General features: G+C 38.3%; 1 protein-coding gene across 16 annotated transcripts in view; it reads left to right on the forward strand.

The window, feature by feature from the left end:
- Positions 1 to 19,138, forward strand: part of CSNK1G1 (casein kinase 1 gamma 1) — a 183,442-nt gene that overhangs the window by 46,521 nt on the left and 117,783 nt on the right. Inside the window, exon 1 of one of the 16 annotated variants that reach the window (XM_077747254.1) lies at positions 18,755 to 18,788. The exons of 14 other annotated variants lie outside the window; for them this stretch is intronic. The gene's annotated coding sequence lies outside the window, so the exon portion shown is untranslated. Of the gene's footprint in view, positions 1 to 18,754; positions 18,800 to 19,138 lie in introns of those variants that run through there. One more of the 16 variants, XM_077747263.1, reaches the window with a different exon arrangement.

Genomic DNA, 19,138 nt, shown 5'->3' on the forward strand with positions numbered 1-19,138 from the left:
GAAAATAAAGATGAATTCCCTAGTCCTGTAATTTTTTTTTTTTTGGCTTTTATTTATTTTGAGAGAGAGAGTGAGAATGAAAATGAGTGGGAGAAGGGCAGAGAGCGAGGAGAGAGAGAATCCGAAGCAGGCTCCACACTGTCAGCACAGAGCTCAATGTGAGGCTCTGTCTCAAAACCGTGAGATCATGACCCAAGCCAAAATCAAGAGTCAGATGCTTAATTGGCTGAGCCACCCAGGTGCCCCTTAAAAATAAAACCTTAAAAAATAAAAATAAAAGCCCTTAAAGTAGTCATGAATCTAATTCTGTTTTTAAAGGAAGTCTTTTTTGTTTATTTTTTTAACTTTTAATTTACATCCAAGTTAGTTAGCATATAGTGCAACAGTGATTTCAGGAGTAGATTACTTTAATGCCCCTTATCCATTTAACCCATCTCCCTTGCCAGAACCCCTCCGGCAACCCTGTTTGTTCTCTGTATTTAAGAGTCTCTTATGTTTTGTCCCCCTCCTTGTTTTTATATTGTTTTTGCTTCTCTTCCCTTATTTTCATATGTTTTGTATCTTAAAGTGCTCATATGAGTGAATTCATATAATTGTCTTTCTCTGACTAATTTGCTTAGCATAATAACCTCCAGTTCCATCCACATAGTTGCAAATGGCAAGATTTCATTCTTTTTGATTGCCATGTAATACTCCATTGTGTGTATATATCTATATATATATATATAGATATATACACACACCACATCTTTATTATCCATTTATCCATCCATGGACATTTGGACTACTTCCATACTTTGACTATTGTTGATAGTGCTGCTCTAAACATTGGGGTGCATGTCCCCCTTTGAAACAGCATACCTCTGTCCCTTGGATAAATACCTAGTACTGCAATTGCCAGGTCATAAGGTAGTTCTATTTTTAATTTTTTGAGGAACCTCCATACTGTTTTCCAGACTGGCTGCACCAGTTTGCATTCCTGTTTTTTTGTTTGTTTGTTTGTTTGTTTTTAATGCTTATTTTTGAGAGACAGGGGCAGAGCATGAGCAGGGAGAGGCAGAGAGACAGAGAGAGATTCTGAAGCAGGCTCCAGGCTCTACACTGGCAGTAACAGCCCCATGTGGGGCTTGAACCCACAGACTGTGACATCATGACCTGAGCCAAAGTCAGACACTCAGCTGACTGAACCACCCAGGCATTCCGAATCTAATTCTTTCTCATTTTAATTAATATTTCATAGAAATGGTTAGTCCTTCATGATTCTAGTACTATAGAGTTTTTCCTGGAATGAGGGAATCCATCATAATATGAGTATTATGTAGTACTAACAGCTGTCAAGATATGTGAATTGCCTCTTAATGTTGTTTATTTTTGAGATACAGAATATGAGTGGGGGGAGGAACAGAGAGAGGGAGACACAGAATCCATAACAGGCTTCCAGCTCTGAGCTATCAGCACAGAATCGGACATAGGGCTTGAACCCAGTGGCCTCGAAATCTTGAGCTGCCCAAGCTACTGAGCCACCCAGGTGCCCTAAGATATGTAAATTGTCTTTTGTTCTTGAATTCCTCACTTCACCCTTTGCTAATTGATGGGATTCAGTTGTTTTACTGAAAATAATGAAAGGTGAAGTTTAAAGTTGATCATAAACATTTGTAGGATTCAAATAGAACCTTGCAGTGCTGCTTCTGAGTGGTGTAATGTAACTATTGCCATATCCCATTGAAGGTAAAATATCATTTAATGTTATTCGAATACCACTTGAATGTTATTCAACATTCATATTCCATTTTCCTTAAAATAAATACTTCTATTATATTACAATTTAGCTTTAAAGAATGATTACTAAGAGGGCCACCTGAGTGGCTCAGTTAGTTAAGCATCCAACTCTTGGTTTCAGCTCAGGTTATGATATCACAGTTTTGTGGGTTCAAGCCCCACATCAGGCTCTCTGCTGACACTGCAGAACCTGCTTGGGATTCTCTCTCTCTCTCTCTCTCTGCCCCTCCCCCACTCATGCTGTCTTTGTCTCTCTCAAAATAATTAAACTAACTTTTAAAAATAAAAAAAAAATAAAAGAATGATTACAGGGAAAAGTGCCCGTGTTTCCAGATACCACAGAAATTGAAAAGACCAAAGAGAGTTCTGTGTTAAATTTTGTATTAATCAACTTTTATGTGTTCAGAATTTACTCTACCTCACGCATTGTAGAGCATTGGACTCTATAATAATAAATTTTACCTTACATGTTCAATAGCATCTTTTTGACAAAAACTTGAATATGATGGAGCGCCTGGGTGGCTCAGTCGGTTAAGCGTCCGACTTTGGCTCAGGTCATCATCTTGCAGTCTGTGGGTTCGAGCCCTGCATTGAGCTCTGCATTGACAGCTCAGAGCCCGGAGCCCGCTTTGGATTCTGTGTCTCCCTTTCTCTCTGCCCCTTCCCTGTTCATGCTCTGTCTTTCTCTGTCTATCAAAAATAAATAAATGTTAAAAAAATTTTTTTTAAAAAGAAAAAAAAAACCTTGAATATGATATACTCATATTTCCTAAAAGAATACATTTTCTTGTGATAACCTGTGTGTTTGTTGTGCCATTCAGTGATGAATCTTAACTATTGAAGAAGTTGGATGGGGTTCATTTAAATCTCAGGCTACTGGAGTATGCTGTCATGGAGCACCCACATGCTTCTCGTCCTGGAGGTTTTGCTTATCAGTATAGTGTTTATAAAGGACTCTTAAGTCAGGCTGCCAAGTATGCTGGCTCCACTGCTTCCCAGTTTTCCGAATCTTAGGCACTTTACGTGGTTTCCTCCTGTGTGAAATGAGGATGATAGTAAAATTTTACTGTCTCCTAGGGTTGTAGAAGGATTTAATGAATTAATATATTTAAGGCACTTAAAAAGTGCCTGGCACATAAGGGCCCAATAAATTTTAGATGTTATAGTTGTCACTGTTCTACAGCGTGACAGATGTGAAATATCTCTGGTTTTCATTATGTCCTATAAAGTATATGCAGAGATTAATAAAATCTACTGAGAAAGAGTGGCCTTATATTAATACTAGAAGGAAACTATTCCTTTTGCACTACCACATAAGCTATAAAATGAGAGAATAAGCAGATAATGGCCTTTTGAAGGAAAGAGGGGAATAAATAAAACTTTAAACATTCTAATAGATGGGTAAAATTGTTTTTATGTTTAGCCAATGATTAACAAATAATTATTTGACACTGGACAAAAGTTAAATAAAAGTTGATTAGTATTTATATTTGTAGTGCTGCAGCAGATTTTTTTAAACATAATTTATTGTCGGGGCGCCTGGTTGGCTTAGTCGGTTAAGCGTCTGACTTTCGCTTAGGTCATGATCTCGCGGTTCATGGGTTCAAGCCCCGCATCGGGCTCTGTGCTGACTGCCAGCTCAGAGCCTGGAACCTGTATCAGAGTCTGTGACTCCCTCTGTCTCTGACCCTCCCCTGCTCACGCTGTCTCTCTCTCTCTCCTAGAAATAAGTAAAACATTAAAAAAAAATAATAATTTATTGTCAAATTGGCTTACATACAACACCCAGTGCTCATCCGAACAAGTACTGTCATCAGTGCGATCACATACTTTCTCCTCTCCCCTAACCCTCGTCCACCCTCAGTTTGTTCTCTGTATTTAAGCATCTCTTATGGTTTGCCTCCCTCCCTCTCTGTAACTATTTTTTTCCCCTTCCTTTCCCTCATGGACTTCTGTTAATTTTCTCAAGATCTACATATGAGTGATAACATATGGTATCTGTCCTTCTCTGACTGACTGACTTTACTAAGCATAATACCTTCCAGTTCTACCACATTGCTGCAAATGGCATGATTTCATTCTTTTTCATTGCCAAGTAGTATTCCATTGTATATATAAATCACATCTTCTTTATCCATTCATCAGTTGATGGACATTTAGCCTCTTTCCATAATTTGTCTATTGTTGAAAGTGCTACTATAAATATTGGGGTACATGTGCCCCTATGCATCAGCACTCCTGTATCCCTTGAGTAAATTCCTAGTGGTGCCATCGCTGGGTCATAAGGTAGTTCTATTGTTAATTTTTTGAGGAACCTCCACACTGTTTTCCAGAGTAGTGCAGTAGATTTTCAATAGCAGTCTTCAAGTTACCAGTAAATACAGTGGAAAATGAAGACTCATTCGTGACAAAAGCAAACAGAAGATAATAGTGTAAAGCCTTTCATATTGCTGTGATCCAAGTGCAGCCCTTTCTTAAACCTCAGGGTAACTGAGGTGGGTTTTTTTAAATAATGTTTGTTTATTTTTGAGAGACAGAGTGTGAGTGGGGGAGGGGCAGAGAGAGAGAGAGAGGGAGATACAGAATCCAAAGCAGGCTCCAGGCTCTGAGCTGTCAGTACACAGCCACAAGCAGGGCTTGAACCCACAACCATGAGATCATGACTTGAGCCAAAGTCTGGCACTTAACAACTGAGCCAGGGCACCCCAGGGTAACTGAGTTTTAAAAGTTAGTTTGTGGGGCACTTGGGTGGCTTAGTTAAGTGTCCAACTTCAGCTCAGGTCATGATCTCACAGTTTGTGAGTTCTACCCTTGTGTTGGGCTCTGTGCTGACACCTCAGAGCATGGAGCCTGCTTCAGATTCTGTGTCTCCCTCTCCCTGCTCAAGCTCTGTTTCTCTCTCTCTCAAAAATAAATAAACATTAAAAATTTTTTTAATAAAAAAAAAGGCTTAGTTTGCATGTACCAAGTGAGAGCATAGTATGTTCCTGAGATGAAAACAGCTTAGCTGTTGGCACCTTTGGGAGAAAGAACCAAATTTATTTGTAGCTAGTTCATGCATAAAACTGAGAAGGAAAGCTGAATGTGGGAACATTCCTGTTATAAGCCTTTATGATCCATGAGGGGAGAAAAACATAGAGTGAGGATTTCAGAAAGTAAAAGACAGTTACTAATTAGGGTAATTGTTAAGTCTTTGACCAGATGCTTTTTAAAAATTGTTTTTTTAATTTTTAGAGAGCTTGAACAGGGGAGAGGGGCAGAAGGAAAGAAAGAAAATCAAGCAGGTTTCATGCTCAGTGTGGGGCTAGTTTTCATAACCCTGGGATCATGACCTGAGCTGATAAAAGAGTTGGACACTAAGCAGACTGAGCCACCCAGAGTCCTCAGACCAAACGCTTTTAAATGAAATTTGCAGTGTCTATGGGCATAACCTAGTTCAGTATCAGAAGCCACTCACGGACTTGTAATTTTATATGATATAACATAGGCTTTTTCCTTTATAAACCCCTCTGTCATATAAATGCTTGCATTATCTATTGTGGAATAACCTTTGTTTTGAATGCTGTTCATTTCCTTAGAATTCTACCTTAAATTGTTCTCATTTGGATTTGAAATTGAGAAATGGGAATATTCCTTGAATAAGAAATAAATTAAGTTTATACACTTAACAATACTAGTGATGATATTCTGAACTTCTTGGTAGAAAGCATTATCATTATTTCAGACTTCTACTTTTATTACTGAGACTTTGGGTGGGGGCTGGAATAAACAGGTACTTTTTAGTTTAAGTATGGTACTCTCTTTGTGGGTTCCCATCCTTGTTTTTGGCAATGTGGATTATTTATGCTAAAGACTTTAAAACCTGTATTTCACTTGAACAGCTTTAGACCAGAGGTTGCAAACAGATGTCTTGGACATTATGTATAATTTTTTAAAAAATTAATTGCTAGCATATAAAAATGGAGAGATTTTATTGAAATTTCAGTGACTAACAACTCCTGAAAAATCAGTGCTGGCAACATTGGCTTTGTATTCTTACATGGTAGACGTCAGCAGGAGCTGACAGGTATCTGTGCTTTAGATGGCATGTCCACTATTCACTTTACCACCACATACCTTTGAAGTGATTGTGACAAATCATATTGATATCTGGTCCTTCTGAACATTGCAAGTTCTGCATTAATGAGTTTGTTTTGTTTTGTTTTTAAATTTTATTTCAGGGGTGCCTAGGTGGTTCAGTCACTTAAGCATCCAACTTCAGCTCAGGTCATGATGTCACAGTTTGTGATTTCAAGCCCTGTGTCAGGCTCTGTGCTAACAACTTAGAGCCTGGAGCCTGCTTCGGATTCTGTGTCTCCTTCTCTCTCTGACCCTGACCCACTCTTGCTCTATCTTTGTCTCTCAAAAATAAATAAATGTTAAGAAATTTAAAAAATAATAAATTTTGTTTCATTTTGAAAGAGAGAGAAAGAGAGACAGAGCACAAGCAGGGGAGGGGCAGAGAGAGAGGGAAAGAATCCCAAGCAGGCTCTGTGCCACCAGCTTAAAGCGTGACACAGGATTTGAACCTGTGTTCAGGAACAAGAACCTTGAGATCATGACCTGAGTCAAAATCAAGAGTAGGTCACTTAACCAGCGGAGCCACCAGGCACCCAGTGAGTTTGTTTCTTGGTGTATGCCTGTTTAAGTGGAATTATCTGGAGAATCATAAAACTCCTTGGTGTGCTTAGGCCATCACTCAGTTTTATTCCATTTTGCTTTAAGCCTTTAGACAGACAGTATTTTTCTTTTATGATTTTAATTTATTCAAGGGAGAGGTGTAACGTTTTATGTCTGTAACATAAGTAAAAGGAGATTAGCATGTTAAATTAAGCTAGCTTTGAAAAAATATTACAATAATTTAAGATCCAAGTAAGTACCACTTTCTTAAAGTAATTACCTAAAGTGGCCAGTTTTTTTGCTACTCAAAACATATTTGAAGGGCACTTGAGTCACTCAATCAGTTAAGCATCTGACTCTTAATTTTGGCTCAGGTCATGATTTCATGCTTTGTGGGTTAGAGCTCTGCTTTGGGCTCCATGCTGGCAGTGCAGAACCTGCTTGAGTCTCTCTCTGCTCTCCACACCCCCTGCTCGTGCGTGCTCTCCCTCTCTCAAAATAAATAAAAATCAAAACTTAAAAAATAAATTTGAAAAAACAAAGGTGGTATATTTCTTTTGAATATTCTCATGATGTCAGATTTCTAGCCTTAGAGAGCAGATATATTTTAGTAATACATGAAAAGTATATAAATATAATTTGACAAGAAAATCAAATGTGATAAATTTTATGAAGTAACAAAACAGCTCAAAGTCTAATGGGTGGGAATCTAGATAAATCTAGATATTATCCAGCTTCACAGTCTTCACAGGAAATTTGAGCATTTGTTCAATGTAAATAGTTCTCCAGGAAAGAAGTTATTATAACTGTAGGTTTATACCCATTAGCCTTCAACCTTAGCCCTCCCTTTCAAAAGAATAGAGTATAATCAATCAGCGAAAACAAAACAAAAACAAGAATAATGAAGAAAACTTTATCAGGGTAATGAAAACAGAGATAACCTCTAATTTATATCACAAGTTTCAAGGAATGTCTTCTGGGAGCAATATTTGGACAGGATTGAAAGAAATTCATTTGTAACCATCCTTTCTAGGAGGACCATGCACTGTTGCAGAACCATATAAAGTTTGAAAAGCCATACTATGATGTCACAGGAAAAAGAAAGTTAGGTACATGTGTCTTGAAAAGTGATAAACTATATATGATTTATTTATATTACTTGTAAAGACTATTTATCTAAATATATATTTTCCCTTCTCTCTGATAAAAGATTTTAGTATCATAGTTGGCTTGTTTCTACATGAAGAAGTCCTTACCAAATTTGTATGAGCAAGATTTAGAGACAAGGGGCGAAGAAGAAGCAGTCTCCTAAGATCCTTTTCTTAGCTATGTGATAGTTCCTTAAGGCCTAGCTCCCTGCCCATCCTTGTCATGTTGGTGAAATGAATGCACCAACTAAGGAAACTGGTATTTACCAAGTATTTACAAACTCAAGAAAAACCACTTGTACTAATGTGGGCTAAATATCTCCCAAGTTCAAAAATTATTTTAAAAACAGAAATGAGCTATAGATAGATGAAGTGTATGGTATATAAATTATATCCCAATAAAACTTTTTTAAAAAACAGAAATGAGGGGCACCTCAGTGGCTTATTCAGTTAAGCATCCAACTTTGGCTCCGGTCATGATCTCATGGGTCTTGAGTTCAAGCCCCACGTCGGGCTCTGTGCTGACAGCTCAGAACCTGGAGCCTGCTTTGGATTCTGTGTCCCTCTCTCACTCTGCCCCTCCCCTGCTCACACTCTGTCTCTATCTCACTCTCAGGAATAAATACACATTTTTTAAAAACACACAAATGAGATCCCATGAGAAATTCCACTACAAAAAGGAGGCATAAATATAGTGTTCAAGTGATGAACATCAGTGTGGGAAATAAAAGAAATTTTAATTCATTTAAGGGAGAGGGAGACTTAGGCTAGCTTCCTAGTTAAAAAAAAAAAATGTGGACCCATTTAAAAACCACCACACATTTTTATTTGTTTGTTTTTATAGTTTCAGGAGGATAGTTGTGAAGCAGTACACTTTGGATTCAGTGGGACTGAATGGGTGAGTGACTGCAGGCAGGGTCCTTTGGTAAGTGTGGCAGATGGGAGAGAGCTCAGGTTTTGGACTCCTGGCTGAGTTTGTCTGTGTGACCTAATCAGTGAATATAACCTCTCTGAGCTTCAAGTTCCACATCTGTGGCAAGGAATAAATGACTTTTACCACAGCAGGTAAAGCCAGGTTCATTTCACTGAATAGGTCACATAGCACTCAGAGTTAATCATTTTGAAAACGTAAATGTGTTTTATAAACCTAAATCCCTTTACATATAAATGTCACTCCACTGCTTTAAATGCTTAAATGGCTTCTTGCAGTATAAGTGATCTATAAAAATCCTGAATGATGGACTCCTGCTGCTATATCTGCACCTTGAGAACTGTAATCCCCAGCCTTGTTGGTCGTCTTCCACCAAGTCTTTTTTTTCTTTTCTTAAATAGTTTATTGTCAAGTTGGTTTCCGTATAACACCCAGTGCTCATCCCAACAAGTGCCCTCCCCCATGCCCAACACCCCACTTTCCCTCTCCCCCACCCGCATCAGCCCTCAGTTTGTTCTCAGCACCACCAAGTCTTTTTTATAGGCTGTTTCTCTCTCTGGAGGCTGTGTTCCTAGCTCTTGATAAGGCTGGCTCCTTCTCATCCTTAAGGACACTATTGAAATGTGGCTTCTAATAAAGGCCTTAATCCTCCTCTGTCTAAAACTCTCTCTTTTGATGTCTTCATAATCTTTATTTCAGCATGTCTTTATTTTCTTTGTAGCATGGCCCAAACTTGTATTTCTTTTATTTCTGTGATTGTGATGCCACCTCTAAACTGTAAGCTTTATGAGAACAGGAACTACATATATGTTGACTTCGCCATTATATCCCTGATGACTATCCTAGTTTTAGGCACATAGAGACACTCATTCAATGTTTGTTGATTGAATTAAGGACTCTGAATAGATCTAAGTGCTCGTACTTGTCCTTTTCAACAGCTGGAAATTATGCAGATTCCTTTCGTTAATTGGTGAAATTCCTTAAAGTTTGTTTATGTAGATATAATATTTTTAAAGACGTGTGTATATCTTCTTTTAAGACTTCATTTTTTAGAGCAGTTTTGGGTTCACAGTAAAATATACCTCTTCCCTCACACATACATAGCTATGCCATTACCAACATCCCCCACCACAGTAATACGTTTGTTATAATTGATAAACCTACCTTGACAAATCATAATCACCCAAAGCCTATGTTTTACATTCTGTGGGTTTGGACAAATGTATAATGACATATATCCACCATTATCCTATCATACAGAATAGTTTCACTGCCTTAACAAATCCTGTGCTAAAAGAATCAATATGAAGTACATGCAACACAGAACTGAGGAGTCAGGAAAAGTTTTCCAGAGAAAGAGACATTTAGGGAAAAGGCTAAAGAGGAGCATAAGTTAACTTAAGGGATCCAGGCTGAGGGCCCTTGGGAAGAAATGAAGTAAGTTTGGTGTTTGTTAATGTAAGGGAAGGATTGAAGCAAAATGAAGCTGGGAGGTAAACAAGTGTCAGATCAGGGAGGACTTTAAGCCACTTAAAAGATCTTACCTTTTTTTCTGAGGCCATTGAAAGCCTTTGAGATGAAGGATAACATGATCAGACTTGCATCTTAGAAAGTTTCCTCAGGCTACCATTGCTATGGAGAGGTAAGATTTAAGAGGAGAAACCTGGAGCAAGGGGGTCGGTTAAGAGATTCTGTTCCATCCCTCTGGGAGGATGGCTTCTTTGCTCAGGTATATTAATCAAGATGGAGAAAGCTAATAGATAGGAGGAGAGAAGTGTTGGGAGAAATGAAAGCCAAGAGATGAATTCCTTTGGTAGTGTACTTTGAAGTATCTGATTTGTTGTTGTTGTTGTTTAGGTAGAAAACTTTTATATACCCCTGACTATATAAATCTCAACCTCAGAAGGAAGGTGATATAGCTGGATGTTTAAATTAGAGTGCATCAACATGTAAATGACCATATGATATTGGTGCTTAGAACAATGTAGCAGTGCCCAGGAATGATGTCTGTTACATAATAAATGCTTAACAGATTTATGATGAATGAATGCATGACTAGAAGCCATGAAGTGGTCTTGAGTGAGAAGAGAGACTTGGAGCAGTATTCAGAAGAAATGAAACAAATTAAGGACAGGCTGAGTAAGAAGGAACAGACACAGAGATAGGAGGAAAGTCAGAAGAGAGTAACAGCATGAATTCAAAGGAGAAATAATTTTTTTTGGTTAGACTCTTTGTTTGTTTGTTTGTTTATAAAGAAAGCATGAGCGCAGGCACACATGAGAGGCAGGAGCAGGAAGGGCCAGAGGATCCAAAGCTGCCTCTGCACTGAAAGCAGGGAGCCCAGTTGGGGCTCAAAGTCAGGAACTGTGAGATCGTGACCTGAACCAAAGTCAGATGCTCAATTGAATGATCCACCCAGGTGCCCTAAGTATTTTTTAAAAAGAGTAAAAGGCTGCCAGTGTCAGAAGATCAAAGAGATATGGACTGAAAAGTGTTTCTCAGATTTAACCTTAAGTTTGTGGTTTACCCGGAGAAGAAAAAGGTAACAGTGATTTGGGAAGATGAGATTAAAAACCCTATTGTATAGTTTTCAATAATGAGGAGACAGAAACAGTGAGTGAGGACAACTCTTCAGTTTGGTTGTGAAGGACCTTTGGGAGAAGGGATGTAGCTAGACAGGAGGTAATGACCATGGGATGGGTGTTGTGTCTTGTATTTTTAATGGGAAGGTTTTGAACATGTTTGGTGCTCATTGTAGGAAATGAGAAGAGAGGAAGAGTTAAATTGTTCTTTTGAATAAGCACCAAAAATTGCTGGATCATATGGTAAGAATATGTTTAGTTGTTTTTTTTTTTAATATTTTTATTTATTTCTAGGAGAGAGAGAGAGAGACAGCGTGAGCAGGGGAGGGTCAGAGAGAGAGGGAGACACAGACTCCGAAATAGGCTCCAGGCTCTGAGCTGGCAGTCAGCACAGAGCCCAACGCAGGGCTCAAAGCCACGAACCGCGAGATCATGACCTAAGCGAAAGTCGGATGCTTAACCGACTAAGCCACCAGGCGCCCCTAGAATATGTTTAGTTTTGTAAGAGACTGCTAAACTGTCTTCCAAAGTGGCTGTACCATTTTGCATTCCAACCAGCAGTGAATGAGAGTACCTATTGCTCCACCTCCTCACCATCATTTGGCGTTGTCAGTGTTTTGGGTTTTCATCATTGTAATAGTGTAGTGTAGTTACCTTATTTGAATTTGCAGTTCCCTAATGGCATATGATGCTGAGCATCTTTTCATATGCTTAATTATGACCTATGTATCTTTGTGAGGTATCTGTTCAGATTGTGTGCCCATGTTTAAAAAATGTTTAGTTTTGAGAGAGAGAGAGGGAGTGGTGGAGGAAGGGAGACTGAGGAGTGAGAAAGGAAGGATGGGGAGGGGCAGAGAGAGTCAGAAACAGAAGATAGTAAGCAAGCTCTGCACTGAGAGTGGAGAGCCCAGTGTGGGGCTGAACTCCTGAACTGTGAGATCGTGATCTGAGCTAAAATCAGATGCTTAACTGACTAGGCCACCCAAGTACCCCTCCTTTGCCCATTTTTAAAGCAGGTTTGTTTTCTTGTTTAGTTTCAAGTTTTTTGTGTCTTTTGGATAATAGTCTTTTCTTAGATATTTTGTGAATATTTCTTCCAGTCTATAGCTTGTACTTTCATTCTTTTAACGGTGACTTTTGCAGAGCACAAGTTTTTAATTTTACTTGGACCAGTTTTTTCTTTCATGGTTTGTACTTTTGGTGGTGTATATGAGAAATCATTGCCAAACCCAAGGTCACTTAAATTTTTAATACCTTGTAATAGTTTTATAGTTTTGTGTTTTACACCTAGAGCTATGATTCATTTAGAGTTAATTTTGTGATAGGTATGATGTCTCTGTCTAAATTCACTTTTTTGCATGTAGTGTCCATTTTTTCTAGCACCATTTTTAGAGAGACGATCCTCTGCTGAATTGCCTTTGCTCCTTTGTCAAAGATCAGTTTGGTTATATTTGTGTGGGTCTATTTCTGGGCTTTCTGTTCTGTTCCATTGATCTATTTGTCTATTCTTTAGCCTATACTGCACTGTCTTGATTACTGTAGCTTTGTAGTGAGTCTTGAAATTGAGTAGTGTTGATCATCTTTGTTCTTCTCTTTGAAATATGTGTTGGCTATTCTGAGTCTTTTGCCTTTTCATACAGACTTTAGAGTTATTTTGTCAGTACTTAAAAGGTAACTGGCTAAGAAAATGGTTTTTTTTTTTAATAGTAGTAAAAGTTTTTTCTAAATAGGGAGATGTGAGGGACTGAAGGACTGAAAATTGTCAGATGGGCTTGCCCTTCATTCCAGTCTAAGGTGATGACATAGGAGGCTGCTGAACTCACTTCTTCCCATGGGCACATCAAATCTACAGCTACACACAGAAGAGTTCCCTCTGAAAGGAATCCAGACTAGTTGAACAACGCCTATACATTGAGTGAATGAGGGAAAAAACCCCACATCAAAATGGATGGGAAAGACTGAGACACATTCTTTCCATCAACCCCACCCCTGGCACAGCAACATACTATTTAGGAGGGAACTCACAATTCCCAGCTTCTCCCTGAAGAGGAAAGGGTTTGCAATCAGTATCTAGTACCTCAGAATTTAAGACATATCTGATAGATAGACCCCCAACACACCTTGCTCTGAAGACAGTGGAGCTTGTGTCCACAGGACCCGAAGAGTATAGCAAAGAAACAAGTTCCTAAGAACCCTCTGAGGAATCTCCCATGGCTGTCTCCACCATGGCTCAATGCAGAAGCAAAAGACAGAAATGCCCACCTCCTGGTCTTCACCTGAAAGTGGACTATTTGTTTACTTGAAAAGCTGCTACCTGAGAGTCATGCTTCTCATTTAACACACATCTAGCGGCAGATCACAGTCCTCCACGGAGACCTGGGAGGATGGCAGGTGCCATCTCTACATTTTCCCTCTGGCCCACTCCATGTCACCAGTGTCTCCTTAGAATGAGTTTCTACAATCATCTGGTGCCCTAGCTTGTGTGGCTACTGCCCGGGGGGGGGCACACCTTGATTGCCTGGCTCTGGTGGCCAGCAGGGCTTGTGTTTGTGAGACCCACAAGACTGTAAGAAACCATTTTTAACTGACTATAGCCCCCAGGGATCAGCGCAGAGGAAGTGTGCTGAAAATCGCAACTCTCAGTCTCCCTGAAAGAGACCTACTTTCATCCTGTAAAAGCTCTCGCTTGAAAGTCGAGCTTCTAGTTAGCTTTCATCAAAATGCTGACTAAGATCCTCTCCTTTGGGACACTGACAGGTCTTGGCACATCCTCAACTACTGAGAACCATTAAGAACAAAGAAGGTGGCTTGGACAATCACAAAGATTTGAGAAAAAACTAAGAGGTAGGGCCTGGCTTAGCAATAAGGTTCATCTCCTACAGGAGACTACTCTGTCAAGACTGGGAACGGTGGGTGTTTTATCCATTACACAGAAACCAACAAAGTCAAGGAAGATGAAGAAACAGGAATATTTTCTGAACAAAAGAACAAGATGAAGCTTGAGAAACAGAGATAAGGGATTTACCTTATAAGGATTTCAAAATAATGGTCATAAAGATGGTCATTGGAGTCAGAAATCCTTTGGAATTGAAGGAGTGAAAGTTTCCAGACAAGCAAAAATTGAAGTATTGATTGAAGGAGTTCAGGGCACCTGGGTGGCCCATATGTTGAGTGTCTGACTTATGAGTTCAGCTCACGTCATGAGCTCAGGGTCATGGAATCCAGCCTCACATTGGGCTCTGTGCCTGCTTAGAGTTCTCTCTTTTCATTTCTCTCTGCCCCAACCTCTCTCTCTCAAACAAACAGGAAACCATATGAATATATAAATCTCACTGGTAAAGGTAAATATGTAGTTAAATTCAGAATACTGTAATGTTGTAATGGTATAGGTAAATCATGTATAAATCTAGTGTGAAGGTTGGTTAAAAGAGAAAAATAGCTGGGGTGTCTGGGTGGCTCAGTTGTTTAAGCATCTGGTTCTTGATTTCATCTCAGGTCATGATTTCATGTTATGTGAGTTTGAGCCCTGCATCAGGCTCTGTGCTGACCATGTGGAGCCTGCTAGGAATTCTCTTTCTCCCTCGCTCTCTGCCCCTCCCCCACTTGTGCACAAGATCTCCATCTCTCTCCTTCTCAAAATAAATAAATTTTTAAAACTGAACATTTAAAAAAATAACATTTAAAGAAAAAGAAATGTAGTAAAAATAACAAGCTACAATAAATTCTTTTAATGTTTATTTATTTTAAATAATGTTATTGTAGCTCCAAGCTACAATACTTTCTTAATGGATATACAAGGTAAAAAAATATAAATTGTAGAATCAAAAACATGGGAGGGGAGCGCCTGGGTGGCTGGGTTGGTTATGCATCAGACTCTTGATTTCAGCTCAGGTCACGATCTCACAGTTTGTGAATTCAAGCTCTACATTGGGCTTTGCACTGATGGGCCTGCTTTGGGATTCTCTTTTTCCCCCTTCTGCCTGCACACTCGCGCTCTCTCTCTCTCAAAGTAAATAAACCTTAAAAAAAAAAAATAAAAGGGGACTGAGTAAAAATATAAAACTGTGGTTACATTTTACATTATCAGCTTAAAATATACTATTCTATAGAATATTTTCTGTAAGCCTCAGCAACTATAAAGCTGAAACCTATAATAGATACATGAAAGTGAAAGTAAAAGCAATCTAAGCATACAGTAAAGAAAATCATCAAGTTACAAAGGAAGACACAAAGAATAAGAAAGGAGCAAAGGCAGCATCCCTCCTCATCAGGGAAATACAAATCAAAACCACACTGNAGCAAAGGAATTACAAAACAGCCAGACAACCATTAACAAACTAATAATAGGAAGTCCATAAAAATCAATAATGACTTTAAATATAAACAGACTAAACTCCCCAAACAAAAGACATATAGTGGGTTAATAGGTAAGAAGATAAGACCCAATTGGGGTGCCTGGGTGGCTCAGTCGGCCGCGGCTAAGCGCCCGACTTCAGCTCAGGTCATGATCTCATGATCTCATGGTTTGTGGGTTCGAGTCCCACATCGGACTCTGTGCCGACAGCTAGCTCAGAGCCTGGAGCCTATTTCAGATTCTGTGTCTCCCTCTCTCTCTGACCCTCCCCTGCTCACGCTTTCTCTCTCTGTCAGAAATTTAAAAAAAAAAAGACCCAATTATATGGTGCCTCCAGGAGGCACATCTGGTTTAAGAACACACACAGATGGAAAGTGAAGAGATGTTAAAAGATATTCCATACTAATGGAAAAAAAAAAGAAAGCAGTGGTAGCTATACTTACATCCAACAAAACAGACTTTAAGACAAATACTGTAATAAGAGATGAGGTTCTTATGTAATGGTAATGTTGCCAGTCCAACAAGATGATAGAACTTTTGTAAATATTTATGCACCTAACATAGAAGCTCTTGAATATATATAAATATTAATAGACCTGAACAGAGAAATAGCAACACAATAATAGTACAGGACTTTAGTACCCCACTTTCAATAATGGATGGATCATCCAGACAGATATTCAGTAAGTAAACATTGGGCTTGAAGTATATGCTAGACCAGATATACTTAACAGCATTTACACAGCATTCTGTTCAATAGCAGCAGGATATACATTTTTCTCAACCACACACAGAATATTCTCTAGGATAATATGTTAGGTCACAGAACAAATTTTAATGAATTTAAGAAGACTGAAAGCAAATCAAGCATCTTTTCTGACCACAATGCCATGAAACTAGATATCAATTACAAGGAAAGATAGATAATTCAGAAATATGTGGAGATTAAACAACATGCTACTAAATAATCAACGAGTCAAAGAAGAAAACAACATAGTATTGGAAGACCTAGCCAGAGCAATTAGTCAAGGAAAAGAAATCAGAAGGCATCTAAATTGGAAAGGAAGAAATAAAATTTCTGTTTGCAGATGACATGATATTAAATATAGAAAACCCTAAAGTCTCTGTGAAAAAACTTGAAAAGTAATCAACAAATTCAGTTACATTGCAGGATACAAAATAAATGTACAAAAATCCACATTTCTCTGCAGTAATGAACTGTCAGAAAGAGGAACTTATAGGGGTGCCTGAGTGGCACAGTCAGTTAAGCATCTGACTCTTGATTTCAGCTCAGGTCATGATCTCATAGTTCATGAGATGGAACCCTGCATCAGACTCAGAGCTGAGCTCAGAGCCTGCTTGGGATTCTCTCTCTCTGCCCCTCCCCTGCTCTCTCTCTTGCTTTCAAAATAAATAAATAAACTTTAAAAGAAAAGAGGGACTTTTTAAAAACTCATTTATAAATAACTATGAAAAAGAATAAAATACCTGGTAATAAATTTAATCAGGAGGATGAAACTTGATTCAAATGTGAGACATTTGAAGAAAGAAATTGAAGATGACACAAGTAAATGGGAAAATATTCCATTCTCATGGATTGAAAGAATTAGTATTGTTAAAATGTACATACTACCCAAAGTGATCTACAGATTAAATGCAGTCTGTATCAAAATTCCAATGGCATTTTTCACAAAAATATAAAAAGCAATCTTAACAATTTGTATGAAACTATGAAAGACTCCAAATAGTCTAAAAAATCTTGACAAAGAACATAACCAGAAACTTCACACTTCTGGACTTCAAGCCATAATACAGTTATAGTATGGTATTGGGATGAAAACAGACACATAGGCCAATGGAGTAAAATAAAATAGAAATCCCTGAAATAAGCCCATGCATATATGGTCAATTAATTTATAAGAAAGGAGCCAAGAATATACAATAGAGAAATGATAGTTTCTTCAAAACATGGTGATGAGAAAACTGGACCTCTGTCTTACACCACAAAAATCAACTCAAAATGATTATAGACTTGAATGTAAGACCTGAAACCACAAAACTCCTAGAAGAAAACATAGGAGTAAGCACCTTGTCCTGACAGTGATTTTTTTTTAGTTTGACAGCTAAAGCAAAGGCAACAAAAGCAAAAATAAACAAGTGGGACTATATTAGACTAAAAAGCGTCTTCACGCTTTTAGAAAAGGGACCATCCATAAAATGAAAAGGTAACTGATAAGTGGTTAATATCTAAACTATATAAAAAATTCAAACAATTCAATCAAAAATTCTTATTAAAAATGGGCAGAGGAACTGAAAAGACATTTTTCCAAAGAAGACAAACAGGTGGCCAGCAAGTTTATGAAAAGATGCTCATTATTATTAATCACCAGGGAAACACAAATCAGAACCACAATAAAGTAATACTTGATACCATCAAAGTATGGCTGTTATCAAAATGATAAGAAATAACAAGTGTTGGTGAGGATATGGAGAAAAGTGAACCTTTGTGCATTGTTGGTGGATATGTAAGTTGGTACGTCCAGAGTGGAAAACAGTAGGAAAGTTCCTCAAGAAACTAAAAATAAGAGATAACTGTACCCCCATGTTCATTGCAGCATTATGTGCAATAGCCAAGACATGGAAAGAGCCTAAGTGCTAAGTGCCCATCAACATATAAGTGAACAAACAAGATGTGGTGTGTCATACACACACACACACACACACACACACAGTATTATTCAGCCATAAAAAGAAAGGAAATATGCCATTCATGGCGACGTGGATGGACCTTGAAGGCATTATTCTAAGTGAAATAAAACAGAGAAAGACAAAATACTGTATGATCTCACATGAATGGAATGTATAAAACCTGAACTCCCAACATCAGGATGGCGTTGCCTAAGGCAGCGGGCAGGAGTTAGGAGTGGGTGTGGGAACGGTTGTAAAGGTGTTTAAAAGGTACAGTAATCCCCACCTTATCTTTAAGGGATAAGTTCCAAGACCCCCAGTGGATGCCTGAAATCATGGATAGTACCATGCCCTGTATATGCTGTATTTTTCCTATACATACATACCTGTCATAAGGTTTAATTTATCAGTTAGGCACAGTAAGAGATGAACAATAGCTGACAGTAATGGATGTTATGTGAATATGGTTCCTGCTGCCAATCTTTACTGTATTCACCCTTTTTATTCTTGTGATGACATCAGATGATCATGGTGCTTACATGATGAGATGAAGTGAATGACATAGGCATTATGACGTAGCCTTAGGCTTCTATTGACCTTCTGATGATATGGCAGAAGGAAGATTATCTGTGCCTCTGTGCCGGGATGTAAGTTGATTGTAGGTAACCAAAACTATGGTTAAGGGAGACACGGGGAGACTCCTGTACAAACCTCCAGTTATAAGATAAATAAGTTTTGGGAATGAAATATACTGCATGGTGACTATAGTTAATACTGTATTTTATATTTGAGATTGCTAAGAGCATGATCTTAAAGCAAAACTGAAAAAATAATCATTAGATGAGAATTGAGCAATGAGGGGTAGGGTGGTAAGAATGGGAAACATTTGGAAGACATTAATAATTGGAATTGGTGGAAAAGAGAAACAGTAATACTATCAGGATCTGTGAACACTGTAACTCCCTTTAATAATAGCAGTCCCATAATGTATTGTGGC

The sequence above is a fragment of the Crocuta crocuta genome, unplaced genomic scaffold (genome assembly GCF_008692635.1).
Source record: "Crocuta crocuta isolate KB4526 unplaced genomic scaffold, BGI_CrCroc_1.0 scaffold130, whole genome shotgun sequence".
NCBI classification, from domain to species: Eukaryota; Metazoa; Chordata; class Mammalia; order Carnivora; family Hyaenidae; genus Crocuta; species Crocuta crocuta.